General features: G+C 34.9%; 1 long non-coding RNA gene across 1 annotated transcript in view; it reads left to right on the top strand.

The window, feature by feature from the left end:
• Positions 1 to 22,317, top strand: part of LOC135222231 (uncharacterized) — a 37,255-nt gene that overhangs the window by 2,716 nt on the left and 12,222 nt on the right. The window contains exon 2 of the long non-coding RNA XR_010316232.1: positions 11,424 to 11,567. This is a non-coding gene — a long non-coding RNA (uncharacterized LOC135222231). The remainder of the gene's footprint in view (positions 1 to 11,423; positions 11,568 to 22,317) is intronic.

Raw genomic sequence — 22,317 nt, 5'->3', positions numbered from 1 at the left:
TTAACAAAATAGCAGGGATTCCATCAGGCCCTGCAGCAGCTCCATTTTTAATTTCATTAATTGACTGCACAATATCAGCTTCATTAATTTCTATGTCAGCTAAATATTCACTATTTTCGTCCCTTACTTCTATATCATTATCTTCATTATATTTCTAGGGGGTGAATTCTCTCTTATATCGTTCTGCCAGTATGTTTGCAAATTTCCTTTTTTTTTCATTCGTAATCTCCCTTCAATTCTCAGAGGGCCTATTTCTATTCTTCTTTTATTCATCTTCTTCGCATATGAGTATAATAGTTTGGGTTTTGCTTGATATTTAATAGGGTTTTTTCTTCCAAGTCCCGTTTTCATTTTCTATTGATTGTATAATATTTTGTTATGCATTTTCTATCTTAAATTTTTAGTTTATAACTTTCCATGCATTTTTTTCTTTTGCAAGACCTTTTTTCCACTTTCTGATTTTCTGGAACAAGATCCTTCTGTCTCTTGGTATGCATGAATGATGTTTACTTTCTTCTTCGGTATATATTTATCCACTATTTTCTCTAATATTTTATATAATATCTCCGTATTTACCCTTATGTCATCGCTTACGAAAATGTTATCCCAATCTTTGTTTAATTCTTCATTTATTTCTGACCATTTTATATTTTTACTGTAGAAGTTGTATTTTCCATATCCTTCCCACTTTTTCATTTCTTGCTTATCTCTGTTTTCACTTGCTTTGGAATGAACTGTTAATTCTATGACATTATGGTCTGAAATACTCGCATTATAAACTATTATTTCTTTAACATAATTCATCTCGTTCACAAATACTAGGTCTAAAGTATTTTCCTTTCTTGTTGGCAGGTGATTTATTTGTTGAATGTTGTATTCTAGTAGCATATCTAATAGCTTCTCGAATTGCCTCTTATCTTCTGCACTACTATTACTCTCTTTTTTATATGTATAAGTACAACCACAATCTCCTATTCGTTCTTTCCATTCTACGAAAGGAAAGTTGAAGTCACCAGATAGGAGAATAGTCCAGTCCTTGTGATTTCTACATATATCATCCAATTTTTCAATTATTAAGTCAAACTCTTTAGTATTTAGGAGGTCTATATATTACTATGTTTCATTAATTTTTCAGATTCAAATTCTACCGCTATTAGTTCACATTCTGAGTTACTATATTTCTCATATATTTTTCCTTGTTTTTTGTCTTTCCCATATATCGCGGTTCCCCTTGATTCCTATTTTTTCTATCTGATCTATAAGTTTGGAACCCTTTTATTTGATCATCATTCCCAGTCTCTTGGGAATACCAGGTTTCACTTATATTCATTATATCTATTTTCTTTTCAATTTGGGTTAGTTCTTCTAAGTACTCTATTTTTCTTTTTGAGTTACTCGTAACTAAACCCTGCGCATTCATCACTATGATGGTTTGCGTGTTTTCTCCTTCATTTAATATTGGTAGTAATAAGGATTTTCCCATGTCTCTTTCCTGTTCTGGTATGTTGTTCTTTTTTTCATTTCCAGAAATTCTGACATTAAAAAATCCAACTTTTCCATAATATTTGATCTTCCTTCATCATAATTATTCATTTTGTGTCTGAATCTGCAATTTTCTCCGTTTCTGCAATATCCTCTTGCATAATAAATACAGTTATTATCCCTTGAGTAGAATTTTGGAGCTGATGCTTTGAAATTTTTTGCTGACATCTCTGCATATCTCATTGGTGGTTTGCTTTTCTCTTTTACCTGATATTCTTGATTTCTCTCTTTATTTGTTTCTTTCTTATTTTGGATTTTATTACTTGGTTGGTTATTTATTTGATTATGATTCATGGCTACAGGGTGCATATATTTGCATTTTTTGTCGAACTTACATCCTTTTCCTTCTTTTAGGTTTTTGCATATTTTTGGATGCAGATCTCTGCAATCAGAGAGAGAGAAGAGAGAGAGAGAGAGAGAGAGAGAGAGAGAGGTTGTAAAAGTGATGATGGAAAATGTATATTTGATTATTTTGTTCCCACTCAATTCGTAGAACAGTTTCAATAAAATGGAAAAATAATAGTTCGGTGGGAAGTTATATACAAACTCAAACAACTGTGTTTTTTCAAAATATTTGTTTGCGAAGTTACGTCTCCTTTGCTGATCTCTTAGTTAGAAAGCTCTTTTTAATGAGGTACCATTCAATGAAATGACCGAAGGAAATAACCAAAGTCTGGAGATGACCTCCTCACTGAAAGATGAAAGTCTACCAGGAACTGCAAGAGGAAAATATCAAATCACAATTTTCCAGATTCAGAGAAGCCTTTGGATCCTCCAGCTCTCGGGCTCAGCTCCACCCCTCCTCACCCCTGTGCCATCCCCTTCCTCCCGTCACCTCTCCCACTACCCGCCATCCCATTACCTAAGAGCAAATCGCCTGGAGCGAGACTTTTTAAAGATGCGAACATCTGCATAAAAGACAACACGGACTCTTCCGAAAGGAGGAACCTGGATCCTAAAGGGAAGTTAAGTGGAGCGTTTAGTGGTTCCTCGATAACGTAACACATACATACATATGTATATATATATCTTAAACTTACCATACACTTGTTCTTACAGAATGGTTTCAGGAAGTATTAACCATCCTGCTCCACAACAAGTACTATTTAATTCTGGATCATGATGAGTAGTGCCCTGTGATTTGTTCCATGGATGCCCTAAAAGCTTGCGCTACGCTGACTGGAATTTTGCGATGGTTACCCCTCCTCGTACTGAACATAATGTTGCATATTGCCGAAGTTCCTCGTTGGACGAGTGGGTTACGTGCTCGACTACCGATCTCAGAGTCCGGGTTTGATTCCCCGCTCTGCCAGCGAGAAATCAGAGGAATTTATTTCTGGTGATAGAAATTCATTTCTCGATGTGGTTCGGATCCCACAATAAGCTGTAAGTTCCGTTGCTAGGTAACCAATTGGTTCCTAGCCACGTCAAAAGTATTAATCCTTCGGGCCAGCCCTAGGAGAGCTGTTAATCAGCTCAGTGGTCTGGTAAACCTAAGATATATTCAGCCAACTGTAGTGTGGTAATGACGACGGACTGGGTGAATATATTGCATTTATGTTGGTGAACAGATCTATTTACTTCGTTCCTAAATTTGCCCACTTTCTTTTTATATTCACTCAGCTGCCGGAAACCTTGATTTCTTTTTTTTAATATGCTGACGAATTCCCAATATCGTCGGTAATTTGAATATTTGCTGACGGTATTCCTTCCTTTTCTGTGACTAGGTATTTTTTACCTTAAACATCTCTTTTTCTCTCTTTCTACTTCCTGGAAAGTGGAATCCTTTCAATGCAGACGTTCGGACACAGGAATATTCTAGTTGATCCCTTTTACTTGTGGCGTTAGAACCTCCATTTTACTTTTGAAAGAGTAAAAAAAAAAATGCAAACTGTATGATGATTGAATCGTACACTTCAATAGTGGTTTTTAAGCCGGTACTTTGCAAAAATGTTGTGCTCAGTATCAACAAAACATTCAATATGTTACGTGTATGAAAGACCTCACCCCCCCCCCCCCCCTCTCTCTCTCTCTCTCTCTCGTCTCTCTCTCTTCCCTCTCTCTCTCCTTCCTCTCTCTCTCTCTCTCTCTCTCTCTCTCAATTTAAGAGGAAGAAAAGAGTGAACTCTCTTGGTAGCATTCATTATCAATCACACACACACACACAGATTTATTTAATAAATTTATTACGCCCAAAGACGTCAAACAAAGTTACATATTAGCAGTTACATACAGTACATCAGAAATCAATAGAAAAAAAATTACAGCATTGAATCATCGGTATATCCGTTACAAAATAACATATATGAGATCGTATTCTATTATCACAACAACTGCAACAGACAGTTTAGCAGCCACCAAAGTGAGGATGACGAGTCAAAATTACGTCTAGGTGGTCATCTTTGAGTAAATATTTGGCAGGTTTGAAGTAAATTTTTGTTTTCTCCCTGAGGTAACAGATTCCTGACAGTGGGGCAATGAAGGCAGTAGTGTTCAAGGTTATTGGCATTAGCAAGGTTACACAGTTTACATGAGGTGTAGTGTGGTATATCTAGTGTCTGTCCAACCTGCTACACAGGACGATATCCCAACCTTATCCTGGCACTTACGACATTATGCCTACGCACCATGAGTCCACGTCGCCGGTACTTGTGACGGCTCTGCAGAAAGTTATCATGATGTTGTATGGAAACACTAGTGCCCTTCTCTGCATCCCTACGCTGTACTGTACAGGCAAAAGCGGCTGAATATATTCTATGTTTAAGGCAGCGAAGTGAGGGCTCAACATTTCTGTCATCAAGGTCCAGCGTGCAGGCAGCTTTAGCAAGACTGTCCACCATGTCATTCCCAGCAAGCCCAATATGGGAGGGCATCCACATGAAGGACAAGACAAGCGAGGCATTGTAAGCAGCAACGAGTTGACACAATATGTCTCGCACAACACGGCCAGTGCCTGGAGTGCAGATTTGGAGTCACAGATCACCAATCCATTCACATTTCTTCTAACAAGTAGGGTTACTGCATCCCATATACCTTGAAGTTCGCAATAAGTGGAACTGGATGAGTTTGGCAACCTGCGACCATGCCACCCACCCTCAGGAGATTCTAAAGTGGGGGACAACATAGCACATGCTGCACTTCCGTCTGCCTGTACTGAGCCGTCAACGTAGATGTGGTGTCCTGCAGGAACTGAACTTGACACTTTGGATATTGTTTCCAAAACCAGCTGCTTCTGTAGACTGGTATGGGCATCTTTAGAGGTTAGAGGTTGGTGAGAAAGTGACAGCAGGAATAGGAGCCCGCCATGGTGGCAAATCTTGGATGACTGCTTGCTCAGGTACACCGATATCAAGGTGTCGAAGATTTTCACATACTGCCCTAACTAGGTTATGGCCCCCTGGCCGGAGTTGAGGTCTTGGTGCATCTTCGTCAAGTGATGCTCTGAGGACAGCAGAGAAGTTTGGAGTAAATTGTGGAGAGAGAGAGAGAGAGAGAGAGAGAGAGAGAGAGAGAGAGAGAGAGAGAGAGAGAGAGAGAGAGAGAGATTTTCTGTAGAATGTAAAAGGCTCTATTTCTCTTTTATCTGTAACCGCGCAAGATACATTGGTTAAGGAAGGCCTTTGTTTGCTTGAAAAGCAGCCAAGAGATGAATACATTCATTGAAGTAAAGCAGCGCAAGATAACATATAGTTACAAGAGAGAAGTATTGCAAATTCACGTGAAATCAAATCAAATGATAAAAACCCAAAATAACCAGAAGCCGAGGAACCTCCAACTACCAAGTGGAAGTCTGGAAGGAACTGCATCCAGAAAATATCAAAGAATAGTTTTCCAGATTTGTATACCTTCCCTCAACCCGGGGGTATCCTACCTCCCTCCCACTGCTCCTCCTCCCCCCTCATCAATATCCCATTACCTAAGAGAGAATCGCCAGGAGCAAGAATGTTTAAAGTTGCGAAGTCCTTCATGAAAGACTGAAGATCTCTTCATGAAAGAATGAAAGAGCGTGCAGGAGTGTACGGACGATTTAGAAAAGGAGTGGAAGTCTTTATTCTTTTAAAACCTGTATATATATATATATATATATATATATATATATATATATATATATATATATATTAAAGGTTTTTGTACGGATAAAATAGCAAAAACTTTTATTTATACATAGCATCACGTTTTATATACTTCGTGATCAAGTTATTCATATGTACATATATATATATATATATATATATATATATATATATATATATATAATATATATATATATATATATGATATATGATAATAATATATATATATATATAATATATATATATATATATATATATTCAGCCAAGGCCACAGGAAAAATAAAAGAAGGCGTACCGAGCGCTTTCGTGTTATTTCAACACATTTTCGAAGTACAATGCTAAAAACACAGAGAACATTTAACAAAGTAAACATAAAAATTGAAAAAATTGAAAACAAATATTCAAAGTCCGGTTAAAACTAGTACAGCAGATACAGAACAGTTCAACAGGTGATTAAAAAGAAACAACCCTACAAATCTCGTTAACAGCAAATGGGTCCAGTTTGTACATACCCTGGCTTACATTCATTAAGTCACTGTGATATTTGATAAAAGCAGATTCAATAATATTCCTACGAGTTATATTATTACAATATAAAACAACTTTTGCCCCCTCCCAATGAATCATGTGATTAAAATTATTAATGTGTAAAAACAAATCATTCGACATTTGTCCTGTTCTCACACTATACCTGTGTTGCTTAATTCTGGTGTCCAGTCCCCTCCCAGATTGTCCGAGATAAAAACACTTAATTCAAGCAAGGAACCCCGTAAATGCAGCCCTAAGAAACTTTGGGAGAATTCCTTATTAGTATGTTTTTCAGTGTATTTGAAAATTTAAAAACGACATTAATATTAAGATTCTTGCAAAAACTTGGAACCCTCCGTAAGAGGTCATTATATGGTAAAACGAGCACATTATCATTATTAAAAGTCATTCTCGAAGTTGCAGAACAAAAAGTTTTTTTGTGCTTTTTGTAAAGCACATTCAATAAAATATTTAGGGTATTTTAATTTTTCCGATATGTTAAAGATATTTTCAAACTCTTCCTGAAGAAATTCCGGGCTGCAGATACGTAAGGCTGTTAAAAACTTAGAAGAAAAAGTAGCCCTCTTAACTTGATTACAATGGTTAGAATAATAGTGAATGTATGAATTTATGTTTGTAGGTTTTCTATACACTGAGTACTTGAAGCCATTTAGAGTACGGTGAACATTTACATCCAAAAATGAAAGACAACCATCACGTTCTTCTTCACAAGTAAAATTAATGGAAGGTACCAAATTGTTCAGTTTAAAGAGAAATGCATTTACATTTTCGGTTAGAGGCCATATGCAAAAAATATCATCAACATATCTAAACCACAGAACACCATAAGGCAAAATATAAGGTAAAAATCTTGTTTAAAAAAACTCCATATATAAATTACTTAAAACAGGCGAAAGAGGATTTCCCATTGCCATACCAAACTTATAAGCATATATATATATATATATATATATATATATATAATATATATATATATATATATATATATATATATATACACATACATATATCTATATCAATATATAATACACATATATATATTATATATATATAGATATAGATATATGTATGTGTATATATATATATATAAATATATATATATATATATATATAGTATATATATATATATATATATATTATGCTTATAAGTTTGGTATGGCAATGGAAATCCTCTTTATATATATATATATATATATATATATATATATATATATATATATATATATATGTGTGTGTGTGTGTGTGTGTGTGTGTGTGTAGAATTATAAGAATTAAATTTTGGAATATGTAGGAAATATAACGGTTAGAGAAAATAAAACAAGACAAACAACATCAAGCATGAGAAGAGGGGAACAGCATAAGATGAAGTAAATATATTTACATTTACAGAACTCATAATATACAGATTGCTTTAAAACATCAGAAAAGGAGGAAAGGACAAAGCTGGCAAAGATATATTTCAATAATATAGGAACCTGGGTTTAGCAAGAGAATTATCAGAGCAGAAAAAAGTTTTTATTTATCTAATTTTTTTTTGTCCTACAGGAAAAAAGATTGTTTTTTTTCCCTTCAGGCGCAAGGTAGTTGGGTTTCAGCTTACGTCATTCATCTCTTATATATAAAAGAAATAGGTTAAGAAAAAAGTATTTTGACGTATTTGGCCAAAGGTAAAATCACATTTGTTTATTTATGTAACTTACCAGGGAACAGGCTTTCAGAATAGCTGACCAGACGAGTGTGTGAATATTTTAAAATTTTATTTTTTTATAAGTTTTGAATATCAGGACTGAGGTTATGGTTTCTTTTCAGGTTTCATAAAAAAAACCAGACGATTTAGTGGACAAATAAATAATTGTACTCTGAGACTAGCATCAGGTGAAAGATAACTTTAGCGTCTGTCTTCTTGAACAGAGTATAAATAAGAAGGGCGGCTTTCAAATCTTCTTCCGAGCGTTGAAAATTAGGAGCACTAAAAGAACGACGTCTTCTTTGTTACTGTTGAATAACTTTTCGGTCGTGCCCAGTGTCAGTATGTTGACCTTTTTTTCTTTTGTTTTATTGAAGTTAATCTTTATTTTAGTACCAAGCCATTTGGGCAGTGCTCCCTAAGGTCTTAAGTCTCCTCCTCTGCGGCCCTTTGCTTGTTTATCTGTTGTTACAGTTTTGCTTTTCTTTTCAAGAAATGCGATCAAAGCCCCCCACCCCCCTCTTCGAGAGGTATTGTTTATGGTCCCCCCCGTATGGGAGTAGTGCCGTCAGTGCACCTCATTCGGTGCACTGTAGGCATTACTTAAGGTTCTCTGCAGCGTGCCTTCGACCCCTAGCTGCAACCCCTTTCGTTCCTTTTACTCTACCTCCTTTCATATTCCCTTTCTTCCATCTTACTTTCCACCCTCTCCAAACAATTGCCTCATAGTGCAACTGTTACACCTATCAACCCATTTACTGTCAGTTTCCATTTCAGCGCTGAATGGCCTCATAGGTCCCAGTGCTTGGCCTTTGGCCTAAATTCTATATTCAATTCAATTCAATTTATGGTCCCGTGATGTACAGGGCGGTTCTGCGCCATCACCTCAAGGCGGTTTGATTGTTTGCAGTTACTTTGATATATTGCTATTGACCTGTTTGCCACTGCTTTGGCACACTGCCATTACCTTGGGGAGCACCTGCTCTTATTGATTGCTGTCAGCTCTACTGAGTGAGCTGTCCTGCTCTACAAGTGGAGGATTTACTGCCCTTTCTCGGCTTGCTTGCTGGTAACGTGATATTGTTGACGCTGTCTGCAATTGGATGAGGTCACGGCGCTGGCGGGCATGACTGCTGCTGTTTTGGGGCCATTTTTATCCCTAACGACCAGGGAGCATCTCCAGACTTGGAGGTTTAGTCTTTTGTGGAGACCTTAAATACACAATTGTGTTAGGTTAGTCTTTCTCTTTGACCCTCTCCTACTTTCTGGGTCCCTCTGCAAGTACGGATGTGCTGTCTTCTTTATTTAATAGTGAAAATGTTTTGGGTGTTGTTTTACAAGTGTAGTTGTGTTTTTTTATTTTGTGCACTTTCATATATTAGTTTAGAAGTACGTAATTCCAGAGCCTAAGGTTTGGTAAGTTCCTGTATCTCCTTCGCTATTTTATCCGTACAAATGAATTTAACCAACTCTAATCATTGACTTATACACCTACTGTGTATATTTCTTTCTATTAACAACTAAGTACCATTTAACTTTCTCTTCATTAAGTCCACGATCAGTGCAGTGTCAACGTTCTTTCTCTCTCTCTTGCATTGATGTGCACTATCACGCAACCTTTACTATTACAGCACTGTTTATCAATTCCCCCCGAGAGATTGGCGTCAACACTACGTTCAAATAATATTTCAAACGGCTCAAGTTCAGCACTGTAATAATTCTGATTAAATTTCACGCATCAAATTTTGATTTTACTTACAAGCCACTCGCAACAGCAGCTATGCGATAGTTTTCAATGTCTTTGTGAGACTGAGAGATTGGATGTCATCACTATTCTTGAGCTATTTATGTGTAAATATGTACGTATATTTGTGTACGTGACCACGATACATGTCTGGAACAGGCGTCAATATATACGTTTGGTAAGTCTTTGATTTTGCCTGGTTCGTATCAAGAAAGTCATGGTTGAAGAGATTAGGATGGAACGTTCCAATTTCAAGCGTCATTTATCTTTACTTGTCTCTTGATCCAAGGCAGTCACTTATTGGTTTGTCAGCGGATGAGATGAATGGAAATTAAATTTTGTGTAGTTCTCAAATTCGGTGCCTCGGGAGACGTATAACGCCTTTCCGCTGTGGCACTTTCAATTACGACAAAACAAGGGTAAAGGAATTAGAACTTACGTAGTGTTACACAGACACACACATTATATATACACACATCATATATATATATATATATATATATATATATATATATATATATAATATATGTATGTGTATATAAATGTATATATATTATATCTATCTATCTATCTATCTATCTATCTAATCTATCTATTATCTATCTATCTATATATTATATATATATATATATATATATATATATATATATATATATATATATCTTAATACATACATACATACACACATAACGTATATTAATGAAAGTGAAAGAGCAATAAAGTACAGTTGTAATTTATTCCTTTTTGCAAGCTTGTTTATTAAACTTATTACACTGTTCTATATACTTTAGAGCTCATCTCTTCATTTGGACAACCAAAACCGAAGCAGAGCAAGCGATCAAGGTATCAGATAATGAGCTTATCGTTTGATGATTTTATTAATTATTATTAACTAAATTTTCTAACCTCTGAATTCTTAAGGAATGTATTCATTAAATGATGGCGCGGAGATACCTATGGTTCAATTTCCACAACTTTGAGAAATCGCGTCAGTGTCTCGGTTGTATAATTTTTTTTATAGGACTGCGTGACCGTATCAGTATTTTACACACTAAAGAGGTCTGGAAACACTATGTTAAAAATGCACTCTCTTTCTCGAGCATCTTGCTTTTCATATTCATACAGGTCGACATTGAGCTTCTACGAATGCGGTCCTTACATGTGATCGTGAAGGGTAACTCCTGGTTGTTTTGCTCTGATAGTGTACTCTGTTTTAACAGATTTTGCATATGAATAATCCTTGCATAGTATATTGATTAAATGCATAATCCTTGCATAGTAAATTGATTAAATGCATAATCCTTGCATAGTTAATTGATTAAATGCATAATCCTTGCATAGTAAATTGATTAAATCCATAATCCTTGCATAGTAAATTGATTAAATCCATAATCCTTGCATAGTTAATTGATTAAATCCATAATCCTTGCATAGTAAATTGATTAAATCCATAATCCTTGCATAGTTAATTGATTAAATCCAGGACATTACAAGAAGACAGAGTGAATTTATTTGTTTTGTTATAAACATTTAGTTATTTTCAGATGATTGTCTAAGAAATTTCTTTGACGTTTCTTTGACAACCACTGTTACCATCTCCCAAATATAATGAAATTTGCCATCCAGAATATTGTTTTTACCTGTCTTGTTAAATATTTCTAGACAGAATGAAGCTGAAAGATAATCCCTAATTTGGTTATAATAAGCAGATTTTATACATTATTTAATATGACAACAACATATTTAAATCCAAAGTCGTTTATTTTGATTCAGTACATCTGGAAAGAGTAATATTTCATTACATACTATTTCATTTGTTATTTTTCAGATGGAACCTGCTTAGCTCTCATAAAGATAAGACTAGATGTAAACTGAAGACGCCACTTGTCAGTTGCACTGGATATATATTTTAGAAGACACTTTCTTGTAAAATTCCACGCTTAGGTTGGATGCTACAGCTACCTAGATAGAGGTGAGTGACAGTTTCTATTTGGGAATGGACATAGAATCACCTTTGATTTAGCTGTCTATGTATCTTTCTTCTTGCATGGATAGATACACAATGCGCACATTGCGTTTAGTTCATGGTTATGAAATTGGAGATGGTAAAGAATATGAGTTCATTTCAAAAGGAGAAACCAGACTAGGTACTTTGGAAGCAAGATTTCTCTCTCTCTCTCACAGACATGTATGTATCTCGAGGCAATAATCATGAATAATTCACCCCATTAAATCACGACTATGGTCTATTTTCGTAGCTCTCTGCTTCGCTTTCTATCAAAGGCCGCCGTTTAGGCCTTGCCAAGCTGGGATTTCTAGACGCCATAGGCTCGGAATCTGTATGGCCATAGATATATACACCCACACGTCTGCAAACTGTTCGTAAAATGTGCATTTCATTGGTTTCCGTGATAATACGGCTATCTGGAGTATTGATCTGATCTTTCAAATGGGATGTGTCAGAGCCAATCAGGGATTCAGAATAGCGATTTATTTGAGTGGTATGAAGTTGGAAATTGTTAGAGGTGACGTTTGTTGTTGATTCTATGGTTTTTTGGTGGATTTCATTTTCCCAACGGATATAAGTCAAATTAAGATTTTATTGTTTGGAGTGGGGGATAGGTGTTGGTAAAAGAAAATGGTTGACACTTCTCACTAAGGAAGAGAAGAAGGTTGACGGAACTCTGATGCTTTGTCTCTGGGAAAAGACTAAATGTTGGCTCGTTTAAAAATGGCATAGTTTTTTGTCTTGAAATAATATTTTAATCCTAAATGAAAAGCCTGTTTCTTCAAGGACTTGATGGTTACCAAAAGTGAAATAATAGGACCGCAAAAAGCTGCTCAGGTGAAGTTAAAAGCTGCGAGAAGATTCCTTAATCATTTTAAACATTATTCATGTGGTGGGTTTACTTGTACTGTTTTTTTTATTTCTACTTATTTATTTCATTTAAGGAGTAAAACTTACGATTGGACGAGAACCCGTCATCCTGAAAGAAAAATTTGGTATGTCTCTGTACGTTAAAATATGCACCTTAATTATTACTAGTTACTGGAGAACTTGTGTATAGTCAAAAGAAGAGCTTCAGTTCGATTTGTAGCCAGGAAACATGTGCCTCTAATTTGGAAACAAAAGAAACAGGAGCCGTACTTTCTGTAGAGTCCGATAAAAAAAATGAAAGAGAATTTATTAAAAAAACAGCTTTCTTAAGGGACCTTTTTCTGCATTTGGTATCTGTTCTTGTTTTCGATTGAGCTGGCCTTATGCCAGCACGGGCTCTTTTGCTCATATGGTATTTTCTATCGTTTTCGAACTCATCTCACAAAGTTTGCCGGTAGCTTTAGGAGTAAGAGTCCGTGCTGGTATAAGACCACCCCATTCTAACAAGAAACAGCTACAGTTCGAAAGCTATAAGTTCAAAATAACATATGAATGTTGTAGAAACTTGATCCAGATAACGTCACTGACAACAAATAGATAAAGTCGATTACTTGATCTCCACATTTGAACTTTTTAAGTCATTCCACGACAAACGTTAGAGCAATTATCTGCTTTTAAAGGCTAAAATTGCGCTGCGCTACTACCGCTTTCTCTGCTTCTTATGTTTTTGAAATTCGATGAACATATGCAGACACAAGCCCGCGCGAGAGCTTGCGCGCACATACTCAAGGGACACACATGTGAACAGACACGGACACATAAATACACTCATGTATGTATATATAAATAGGTAAATAGATAGATATTCAAGATTCTTGTCAATAGACGTGGCTCGTTTACCGGCAACCGTTATTTTTGAAAATCTACTCGGGTCATGAACTGCTAAGCGTTTGTGCTCATGGCTGCAAACTTTTAGTAACCAAATTCTCCTGAGAACCTTATTAATTTTTGGAACCACGTTCATGTTATTTAGTGTCACTTAGACCGAATAGGTTATCTGAACCTTTTTTTTTTTTTAAGAAAAAAAAAAAAAAACTGGCATTAACAGCAGATCAAGGTTAGCTTAGGAGCGTGTGCTGGAAAAGAACCTGTCTGTCTGTCTGTGTATGTATCTGTCTATCGATTTATCAAAGTGAAACGGATCTGGGCAGATTTATTGGTCCGACCCAACTTGTAAGTCAAGGTAAAACAACCAGTAGGTGGGAGAGAGAAATTTTTTTTTTCTCCCGAAGTTAAGAGAATGGGAAGGGTATGCATCTTGCAACCTCATCCGTTTTGAGCTGAGTTGAATAATATAGAATTTAGGCCAAAGGCCAAGCACTAGGACCTATGAGGTCATTCTGCGCTGAAATGGAACTTGGCAGTTAAAGGTTTGAAAGGCGTAACATGAGGAAAACCTCAAAGCAGTTACACTATGAATCAAGTGTTAGGAGAGGGTGGACAGTAAGATGAAGAAAGAGAATATGAAAGGAGGTACAGTAAAAGGAACGAAAGTGGTTGCAGCTAGGGCCCGGAGGCACGCTGCAAAGAACCTTAGGTAATGCCTACAGTGCCTAATCCGTAATGAAAAGGAAACGGGAACGTGTAGAAACAAAGGGATATAACTTGCTTAAGGCTTCCCTTTCAAGAGAAATGCTATCAACTGGTACCAGCCTTGTCTCACTATTGAGAGTTTACAAATTGGGGGAGGGGGGAAGGGGAGCGGTTGGTGGAGGCTTATATGGTGTCGGGGGTGGGTGGCATTTAAGTTGTTGGACCCTTTTCCAGAAGATTTCACCGTGCCTGAATCGGCCTTGGCAACGAATTATATAAGTACGTATATATATATATATATTATATATATATATATATATATATATATATATAATATATATATATATATATATATATATATATATATATATATATATATATATATACACACACACACACACACATATATATATATATATATATATATATATATATATATATATATATATATATATATATATATATACATATACACATATACATATATGTATATATATATATACATACACACACACACACACACACACACACACATATATATATATATATATATTATATATATATATATATATATATATATAGATATATATATATATATATATATATATATATATATATATATATAGATATAGTGAGTATAAAATTACTGATTGCTTATGGATAGCAGGCGCTATCGGACCTATTGGCATCTTGATCGGTGATTAGAAAATCAATTTTATGAATTATTAAGCACTGCAAAAATAGTAGTCAATAGTTTCCATCGAAGTCAGAATCTTTTGTCTTCATCTCACATTCCATTAAAACTTCGGCGGAGGCAAGGAAGGTGGGCAGGTAAAGTCGGTTGTTATAAGTTTTAGAAAGAAATTACTCTTGACAATCATTAAATTCGAATGATGGGAAACTTTTCGCATTAGTTTGGTTTAATGGAACTTCTGTGATATTTTGAGCGTTTGAAGGTGATTACTGTGGAGTCAAACATAAAAAATTTTTCTTTTATATGTTGTACCCTGATGAGGTGTATCAAGAATACACGAAAGCGCTAGGTACTGCTGCTTTTCCTTTTTCCTGCTGGCTCTCGATATACAATCGAAAGACGAGATTCATTTCCACGTTGGTATCTGGTTTGAACAGAGAGAATTTATTCCTTAATATCCGTGTTTCCAGCGCTTCTTTTTGTTCTCACTCTGTCTCTCAGAAGCGTAATGGGGGAATTTCCATGAACTTTTGCGAAGGGGCAGGCCATATAATATAATAGGCCAAGAAACGTTAGCTTGATTTTTAAATGTTACTGAATCCGGTTTTAGATCCGGATTATTTTCGTCGATACTATAGGGAGTACCTATAAACTCTTTAACTACTTAATCATTTTTATTTGTTATACTATCGAAATTCGGAATTCGTGTAAATACCTTAAAACAAAGTAAATATATAACTTATAACCTTCGAATTCATGGTGACCGTCATCTTGGAAGTCCAATCCTAGTTGCCTTTTCACAAATTTGGAATTCAGGATGACTCCCAATTTATTTCGTTTTTCATGTATATACTCGGAACGGTTATACATACGGCATCAATTTTCTTTTTCTTTTACGTTGCATTGAACCAGTGGTTATTCAGCAACGGGACCAACGGCTTTACGTGACTTCCGAACCACGTCGAGAGTGAACTGCTATCACCAGAAATACACACAATGGAATGGCCGAGAATCGAACCGCGACCACTGAGGTGGGACGCAAACACCATACCAACCACGCCACTGAGGCTTCTATGGTATCTGCTTTGTCACGTCTAATTCCATCTTGTATCTGTGTCACTGAAATCAAGGTTCAGTGGTAGATTTAAAAAAAGAAAGATTAGAAGGTTTTGGTAATGGTTTCATGTACTTGAGTGTCGTCAATAAAACTGGTAGTTCGCTGACGTGAGACACCGAAACCAGTTTTCGGCCGAGTGACAGGTGGACGCCTGTAGAATGGAAAGTGGAAAGACGAAGAAAGCGAATCACATTAGAAAAGGGGAGAGTTTGGAGGACACCGATTTAGTGTGAAGGCCAAAAAAACAGCCCCTCCTTCCGCTTTGTTTCGTTTTTCTTACCACCGTTAAGGTCATCAGAAGGGTTATTTTTGCCGTAGTGATTCATGAAAGACGTTTGCGAAAAGGGATCAATAGTAAAAAGAGCGAATGAACTCAAAATAAAAAAAATTCGTTTTGTCAAAATGAGTGCCTCAACTTAGGTGCTGTTGCATGAATCGATAAATACCTTAACCAACATGTGTTTATTTTGCAGTTATATTTTCACATATTAAAAATACACTAAGCGAGTCACCGCACATTCTCGCTCTCACTTCTCTGTCAGTACTCTAATTGCAATTTCGTCAGCTACCTAAGTATCTCTGGGAAACCCTCTTACAAACAAACCTCTGGGGCTTCGTGGGCCGAAGTTTGATACTGTCTGCCCATGCCATCGATGATTCCCTTGATAGCTCTTTGGGAAGTTCTGTGTACAACTTCATAGTGGAATCCTCATGCATGTTCTTGGCTCTTTCATTATGAGCCAAATTTGAATGTGTTGCATTATCACCGCTCCATGGACCATATTGTTAAGGTTTTGTTTTTGACGTTTTCTTCTGTCTGTTTCCTCACTCCTTTACTTATTTTTCATGTCATCCTTGGTGATCGTATTACTGAAATATTAATCTTGACCTATATTTTACGATCAGGGATGATCGTAAGACGAAATTTAACATATGCCTAAAGTATTTATCGGAAACTAGAATAACTATAGACCTCTGATTGTGACGGTTGAACGATTTGCGTTGAAATGATTGAAGTTTTGACGTAGTTTACAAGGCCACAGTCAATTTTAAATGTCTGTATTAAATTTGTCTGTGATTTCTCTGGAACGTGATAGGAAACCTGAAGGAGGATACTTGTCTTATATCTTTTTACGGTGACTTATTTTTCAAGTTAATCTAACGGTCATCGTTGCATCTTTCTCTAGTCGTGATAGAACTTGTGAGAAAGATATCTCGAAGAATGGTTTAACCCGGATTAATTTGGATCTTCGACTTATGTATCGAGGTCAGGGGTCAAATTAAAGGACAAAGTATTCATTTTGAGCGTTTTGTCATTCCCATTTTGATGGGACTTGGTAGGCAGGCATCTCGGGAGGGGTGATTCACTGCCCCCAACATTTTTTCCATGTAGCTTACAAGTTCAGAACAAGTTCAACACAGCTTGGGGCAGTGTTTTCGCTAATGACTTTGAACTCGACATTTTCCAAAGTTACAGGTGAATTTAAAGTCACAAAAGTTTTTCTCTAATATCCATGAATCAATGTACTTCATATACTGTAATTATTACATTTTAGTGAAACTGTATTTTGTGAGGTTTGTTGCGACTTATAGTGTCTGTTTCCGTAATTTATACATTTTATAATTATTATTATTCATCATTAAACTGCTTTCGTGAACAAAAGATGTATTCAGAAAATAAGACAAAAGTTACGTCCATATTATGTTTGCTAAAAACTTTCTTTATTTCAAGAAATCACGTCGGAAGATTTCCACGATTTCATCAAATAACAGTTTAAGTAATACCGAGAGATATCACGTAATTTCTCTCTCTCTCTCTCTCTCTCTCTCTCTCTCTCTCTCTCTCTCTCTCTCTCTCTCTCTCTCTAGCCATATCCAAGTTTCATATAACGGTGAAGAGTTCTGCCGCAAAATATTCAAAGAATTTTGCAAATCTTCGAAGAATCGGCCCGAATTCTTCAAGCCTCTTTTAATATCGTTCAATTTATATCCCCCGTCCTTTCTTTGCCTTATTTATTGCTTTAATCGTTCCTACTGAATATTTCTGTTATTCATGTGCGTTCGTATATTGCTTTCCCTTTCAATGTGACTTAAAGAAAAGAAAAGAGAGCAAGTTATCATTCTTCGTACTTTTATGTTTATCTGCGTGCGTGTTAGTGTATTTAGCCATTTCAAGTACTTAACTGTGTAAAGAAATTATCTTATGTAGTTGAATATCAAGTTACGGTATATTCTGACCTTTTTTTATGAATAATGTAATACTTGCTAAACTGTGGTTGTTACCATAATTTACACGAACCGTATTTTTCCTCAAGCTCTTATAGAGAAGAATGTTTTTCAAAATGAAGAAATGTAATGAAATTGTAATATACAAAACAACGCAAGTAATTATGTCCTCTTTGTAAGATATCGAAAAGCGCATTAGCATCGTCAATTTTTTCCCCAAGTAATTACTTTTGCATTTCCTTCTTTCTAGTAATAGTTCCTTATTTTGGGCACTGAACGTCTCAAATATACCAGGTTATTTGCTTAGTGAATAATGTGTGGTTTTTCATACAAGGATCATGTCATGTGTAAGGAGGTGGGTATGCATAAAAGTTTACCGTCTAATAGGTGACCTCATAGCATATGCTTCTGACTTTAATTCACCTCAGTAAGGTCACCACTCTGTCACTACTCTACTTTGCATTTCATGTTTCTCAGACTACAACTTAGCAATCTGAAAGTCAACAATTTCTTGTGTCTAACATTATATTCACACCTTGGCCGTGTAAATGTACTCTCTTTTGTGTTGTCTTGCGCACTTGCTATTTTTATGAGCGGGAAGTGTGGTGTCTTTTACGGGTAAAATTCTATTTAATTTTTTGTGTTTTGACCTCGATCGATGTCAACCTCGTTTTTCCTATAATAACACACTAAAAGGAATGTTCATAAAAAATAGCCCTAAGAAAAACAACAACATAATATATAAAATTCCATACTTGGACTGCCTCTCTCTTTATATCTGCCAATCTAGCAAGGATTTAGAAATACGAATTAAACAGCATAAGCATTATGTCAAAACTGGGCAAACATCCAGTGCTAATTATTCATTGATTTAAGTGAAAACATCCAATGCTAATTATTCATTCATTTAAGTGTAAACATCCAATGCTAATTATTCATTCATTTAAGTGAAAACTTGCACAGGATAAATTGGACTGAAAGTTCAGTAATTGTCTGATCAAAAGACTTCTCTTCACGAAATCTTTTAGATTTCGCTATTATACAGCTTTCCTACAGTTGTAATCTTAACCGTAGCCTGGGTTATATTATTTGGATCCCCGTGTTAGTTAAATGTTCAAGGATGACCTAAAAGATATGTATTTTTTATATATACGTATGTTTAATATTTTTTGTAGAAATGTTCACCTCGCAAGTTAAGTATATCTTAGTTTTACCAGACCACTGAGCTGATTAACAGCTCTCCTAGGAATGGCCCGAAGGATTAGATATTTTTACGTGGCTAGGAACCAATTAGTTACCTAGCAACGGGACCTACGCTTATTGTGGGATCCGAACCACACTATATCGAGAAATGAATTTCTATCACCAGAAATAAATTCCTCTGATTCCGCGTTGGCCGCGCCGGGATTCGAACTTCGGACCACCGAATTGGCAGCCGAGCGCAAAAACCACTCATCCAGCGAGGAACTTCACCTTTCAAAAATTTTTATTGTTTACCAATTGGAAAGTTATCGACTTGTACTTCTATAACAGTTTTTGGTATTCATTGACCTTTTTTTATATAATCTTTTTAATTGTCTTGTCCCTGCTTCTGAGCTGATGGGCCTAATCTTTTGTACAACCTCTAAACCCTGTTTTGATAGGTCTACTAACTCTTCAATTGTGTAGGATTCTAGGTACATATCTTTACCTTTTGTAATCCCCCATCTGAAATCTATACGTGCTTTCTTTGTAATTTTTTTTCTATATTACTTCAGTCTGTAAAGGACAAGAAGTCGAAAGGCCTTGTAGAACGTCATCGTTTCTCTTTCCTTCGTGGAATTTGTCTTTATATGTATGTATGTATATATATATATATATATATATATATATATATATATATATATATATATATATATATAATATATATATATATATGCACAATTCCAGCAATAACCTCCTAATGACAATACTTCACTTTTGTTTATTTTCTGGCGTAAATGAATTCATATTAGGCCTTCCCCACTTTTAAAAATTATTTCATGTATTTTGTCCGCAGAACAAATGAGAATTTTTATGAGACAATAACTTTCAAAGGGCGTGGAGCCCCCTCACAACAGCTGTCACTGTCGTGAAATCTATGCTAGACACCCGGTGTTACCTTTGGTTCTTGTGAGTTTTGTATGTAGAAGTTCTATGGAAAAATTCTTTTATGGCGTTTCGCATTTTTTTTTTTTACCAAATTAAAATTTAATTTCCATTTTCTTTACATTAGTTCGCTGTGCCTAGACAATGGGAAGGTTTAATTTATTTATAAATTACATATTACACACACACACACATATATATGATATATATGTAAATATAGAAGTTTTATGGAAAAAATTCTTTTATGGGTTTCGCATTTCTTTACGAAATTTGTAAAGCATTTCCATATTTTACATGGCTTCGCTATGACTACATAATTGAATATTTAAGTTATGTGTATATCTATCTATCTATCTATCTATCTATCTATCTATCTATCTATCTATCTATATATATATATATACATATATATATACATATATATATAGATATATATATATATATATATATATATATATATATACTAAGTCATATCACATTACCGGGGATTTATGTAGATAAATCGAGCTACAAATGTCCTTTAATATCTAATTCGCTCTACCTCGGAATTAATATATTTTCATATATGTTTAACCGAAGGGGAATTTTTTAGGCGATAAATAGAATTGCCGGCCGACGGGCACGAACCATCAACATCTTCAATTCCAGGACAGGCAGTGAAGCCTTGCAGCCCACCCCGCCACCGCAAGAGGATATAAGTTTATGCCGCCTCCCACCTCAAATACCTGCCGAACTCAGATATTTGTAGTTTTTGGAGACTGCATCAAACCCCCTCATTCTCCGGTAGCGTTGTTGTGCTTTTGCCCGCACGTAGCCATTATATAAGTCATATCACATTACCATGATTCATATACATATATTGAGCTACGAATTTCCTTTAATATCTAATTCGCCCTACCTCAGAATTAATATATTTTTCATATATGTTTAACTGAAGGGGAATTTTTTAGGCGATAAAAGAATTGCCGGCCGACGGGCACGAACCATCGACATCTTCAATTCCAGGAAAAGCAGTGAAGCCTTAGCCCACCCCACCACCACAAGAAAGACATAAGTTTTATGCCGCCTCCCACCTCAAATACCTGTCGCACTCAGGTATTTGAGGTGGGAGGCAGCATAAACTTAAATCCTCTTGTGGTGGCGGGCTGGGCTAAGGTTTCACTGCCTGTCCTGGAATTGAAGATGTTGATGGTTCGTGCCCGTCGGCCGGCAATTCTATTATCGGCTAAAAATTCCCCTTCAGTTAAACATATATGAAAATATATTAATTCCGAGGTAGAGTGAATTAGATATTAAAGGACATTTTTAGCGATATATATATATATACATACATATATATATATATATATATATATATATATATATATATATATATATATATATATATATATATATAATATATATATATATATATATAATATATATATATATATATATAATATATATATATATAAATATATAAATATATATATATATATATATATATATATATATATATATATATATATATATATATATATATATATAAAGGCTATAAAGCAGGGATCACAAGACATATCATCAAAAAGGTCATAGTTTATTAACAATGAAACGTTTCGCACATCTCTGTGCATCTTCATCTGTAAACATAAGATAAAAATCGTTAGAATTTCCAAAAAATATTTTAAAATGAAGTCAAGAGAAACAGCAGTATTGTATACAAAAATTAATATAACTTAAAGAATGTAACCAACATTATTTTAGATCACATTATTTTAGACAAGAATTTTTATGACGATCATATAGTTTTTCATGGTTTAAATAGACAGCGTTTATATATATATATATATATATATATATATATATATATATATATATATATATATATATAGCTAAACTAAACTATATATATATGTATATATGTAACTAAATATCTATATATATATATATATATATATATATATATATATATATATATATATATATATATACATATATCTATATATATATATATATATATATATATATATATATATATATATATATATATATATATATATATATATATATAGGGAGAGTGGGGCACAGTGGGACGAAAAAAATTAAAT

Source organism: Macrobrachium nipponense, chromosome 3, assembly GCF_015104395.2.
Source record: "Macrobrachium nipponense isolate FS-2020 chromosome 3, ASM1510439v2, whole genome shotgun sequence".
Classification (NCBI taxonomy): domain Eukaryota; kingdom Metazoa; phylum Arthropoda; class Malacostraca; order Decapoda; family Palaemonidae; genus Macrobrachium; species Macrobrachium nipponense.
The sequence above is the reverse complement of the archived record's forward strand: the minus strand, read 5'-3'. Positions and strand labels throughout refer to the sequence as shown.